This window comes from Sphaeroforma arctica (genome assembly GCF_001186125.1).
Source record: "Sphaeroforma arctica JP610 unplaced genomic scaffold supercont1.373, whole genome shotgun sequence".
Taxonomy (NCBI): domain Eukaryota; class Ichthyosporea; order Ichthyophonida; genus Sphaeroforma; species Sphaeroforma arctica.
In genome coordinates this window covers 1-4,474 of record NW_014040185.1, presented here as the reverse complement: position 1 = coordinate 4,474, position 4,474 = coordinate 1, and positions in this window count along the sequence as shown.

The window sequence follows — 4,474 nt, the reverse complement described above, 5'->3', positions numbered from 1 at the left end:
TATACATATATAGTTATATATATACATATATATATATATATATTTATAATCACACACACACACACACACACACATATATATATATATATATATATATATATATATATATATATACGTGTGTTTGTGTATGTGCGTGTATGTTTCTTGCGCTTAATTTCTTATTGTCTATCGTATTAGAAACATGCACATTTGTAATCGTAGGGAGAGGGGTCGAAGTGTTTACCCATACCACTGGCCTGCACTAAGTTGTACTGTGCTGATAGTATTCTATGGCGTGTCTTAATGTCGTATGTATTGCATGTGAGACTCATGACAACCTCCCCACAGACATATTAACTGTCTGCGTTTACGTAAAACAATGTCAACTTGTCGTTGCACAAATTAAGGCGGCAGCTATGCTCGCTGTATCGCCATGGTAGACGAGTTGGTATCCTCATATATCTAAACACATCCGCATATAACTATGCCGTGTTGAGTACTTTGATACTATATTATGTAATATAGTCACCACATACACATGGTTGGGACTATACACACATACATGGCTCGTTTTCCATCTGTTTGTGTACCTGGATACCATATCTCTTAATATGGTCATCACACACACATGTTTTAAACCATACACAGACAAGGCTTCTTTTCCACCTGTGTGTGTACCTTGATACTATATTTCTTGATATGGTCACCACACACACATGTTTTAAACCATACACACATACAAGGCTCCTTTTCACCCCAAAGATACTATATTTCTTGATGTCGTCACCCCAAAGACATGTTTCAACCCATACACACATATAAGGTGCCTTCTCACCCTTTTGTACATTCGGGTTTCCTTACAGATTGAGCAAAGTACACTGAGCAGGATGGACTTGAACAACGACGGGAAAGTGGATAGCAAAGACCTGAAGGTGGCACTCTCCAAGCTTATCTGTAAGTTAAAAGGTTAAAAGCTAAACTCTAGGTTAAAAGGTTAAAAGCTTGTCTGTAGGTTAAAAGGTTAAAAGCTTGTCTGTAGGCTGAAAGGTTAAAAGCTTATCTGCATAGTTTTAAGGGCTATAAGCTTATCTGTAAGTTAATAGCCTATCTATAAATTAGTTCCCTGTAAATTTGTATTTGGTGTGCTGTTCTGTGTAAGTTTGTGTTTGGCTTGCTGTAATGTGTAGGTTAGTATTTAGTATGCTGCTATGTGTAAGTTAGTGTTTAGTATGCTGTTCTGTGTAGGTTAGTGTTTAGTATGCTGCTATGTGTAGGTTAGTGTTTAGTATGCTGTTCTGTGTAGGTTAGTGTTTTTTATGCTGTACTGTGTAGGTTAGTGTTTAGTATACTGTTATGTGTAGGTTAGTGTCTGGTTTGCTGTTCACATATACACTGGTTGCTCGTTCATTCAACATTTTATGACCTGCGCATACATACTTCTTCTCCGCCTGTTTCACTACTAATAAACGTTACCCTCTGTATATTACCCTTACACACAGCCACACTCACATCCAACACATTCATACTTCTTCTCCACCCGTTTCACTACTAATGAACGTTACCCTCTGTATATTACCCTTACACACAGCCACACTCACATCCAACACATTAATACTTCTTCTCCACCCGTTTCACTACTAACAAACGTTACCCTCTGTATACTACCCTTACACATAGCCATACTCACATCCAATATGGGTGGGGCTGGCGCTGGGTTTGGCGCAGGCTTTCTGGTGGGTGCCAAGAAGGGATGGCATTGAACACGTTATGAGACGTTGCCTGTTGTAGTCTCGCCTTAGTAAGTATAGACCTGGTAGTACATGATGGGAATAGGAATAAAGTGTGGATGTACCAGCTCTAGAAAGAAGTTGGGTGATGCGGAAAAAGACACTCATGCATGCATACATGTATACATACAAATATATATATTCAAATGTACATGCATACATGCATACATACATATAAATATATATACAAACATACATGCATACATGCATAGATATATATAATTATATATACAAACATACGTACATACATGCATACATATAAATATATATATAAACATACATGCATCCATGCATAGATATATATTAATATATATAATAAGTATACATGCATACATGCATACATGGTTTTATCTGTGGAGGGTTCGTATTCGAGGCGAAGCACAGGCGGCATTGAATCTCTGAATGAACGTACTTTGGCAGTCAGCTGTGTTGCGATGCAACGCTTCGAATATCTCAATATTACGAATGTGTATTTTTGCACTTTAAATGTCGATGTAAAGTGAATAGATTTCCGATATAACTCGTTTATTGTCTTAATCTTTCGGACTTGGTGTGCCGTTTACATGCCGATGTACAGGTGGTAATCTGGATTAATTTTCGTTGCAACTCATGTATCATTTTAATATTTGGAATTTGGTTTGTCGTTTTTACGCCGATGAAAATATAATAATCAGGACTGATTTTCGAGGCACCTCTCCGAATAGCGTAAGATTTCGGCAGAGGTTTATCGTCTCATCTGCCTATGCCAAGACTTAAGATACGTATTGTCTTCAGATGTGACTTACAACCTTAAAACCCTAAAAGCGTATAGCTCGATGCCTCCAACGGTTGCTGTGCCGCTGTCCAGGAGAAGAGTAGTCCACATAGCCATGAAGACATGAATTTGGCACTATTCTTGGCTAATAAATGGTCCACTTAGGCCCCTCTCTGAAGCGCTTGACAGCCCCAATGCTAGCTGCAAGAATATTGTCCTGTCCTGCACCAGTCGGTGTTGGACTGCCTACGGCCGATCACGACTGTAAGGCTTTTAACTCACCTTTGACTGGGATTTGGGTTAAGCCGATTTATTAACACAAACTCCGAAAATATTAATATTTCCGATCCTCGTTGTGGGATTGAATCAAATTAAACCAAAAACTATCCGACGTGTAATAATAATAATAATAATAATACTAATAATATTCATCATGATATAATAATATAATAATATATACATACATACATACATACATACATACATACATACATACATACATACATACATATATATATTATTTATACATATATATATATATATATATATAGATACATATATATATATAGATATATGTATATATATATACATATATATATATATACGTATATATAATGTATATATATATATATATATATATATATATATATATATATATACATATATATATATATATATATGTATATATATATATATCTATATATATATATATAATATATTCCGTGTCGCATAGTTTGTGGATTAGTCCGAATTAATTCCAAAATAAGGATATTGAGAGTCACTATATCAAAACACACTATAGTAAGAAATCACGTAATAATAAAAACACTTAGAAAAACCACTATATTAAGTATTGGTAGGTATATCTGCGACACCCACACCACAGTATACCTACCACCTGGTAGTGCATATAGGTCCACCGTGCAGGCAGTCGAGATGGCAACGAAGACGATAGATCAGGCTGGTGCTGTGTGGATCAGAGCCAACTGCAAGCACGCTCGGTATGTATATAACTCAACACCCGCACATTCGTGTACTAGAGAGAACGGTAGTTAAGTATAGGGGGCGGGTGATATTGTGTATGATAGGTAGATCCGTTGAGTGTTTGGGATGCCTAAAACCCTAAAAACCCTAGAAGTGTAGTCTTGACAGCCGCTGCGATGATACGGAGAAGAACTTATGCCAAAATACAGTGCACGCGTATATTAGACCCTAAAACCTTTAAAACCCTAAAACCTTCAAAACTCTAAAACCTTTTAAACCCTAAAAACCCCTTTAAAGCCCTAAAACCCTATCGTATAGCCTTCTGCTTACCCGTGATGTAAGGTGTCAACGGTTTAGGGGACTGAACCCTAAAACCCTAAACAGAACCCACACATCAGTATATTAGAAATTGTAGATAAATATAAGGTGCGCTAGAAAATTGTCGGTAGGTATATGGTGTACTAGACAATTGTAGGTAGGCATAAGTTGTCTTAGACAATTGAAGGTAGGTATGAGGGGCAGAAAATATTCCATACGTACTATCGGAGGCGCTGTTGTATTACAGTCTTGACTGCCGCTGCGACGTTTTAGAGATAAACAAAGCCCCAATACAGTGGCACGCATATCAAGCGCCCAATGTACACGTGTCCGCAAAGCCTCGCTCCACTTTATTAGGAAGTAGTAGGTAGGCATAGCGCAGTACGGTCACCGGCTGTATACCTATACATCCTACCTCCACTTGTGTACCTACGAGATACACACTCAGATTATAGTCTGGGCAACCCCAGCAATGGCAATGAGAACATTCAGAGCCAACACAGTGGTACTCGCAGCCATGGCGATATCTACCAATGCCTTCTGCCGCTCTCCACCTCTCTGCACACCCATCCACCCACACACCACGGGAATGGCAGCCCTATATCGTGCGTGTGTATGTATGTATATATATACATTAATAATAAAAATAAAA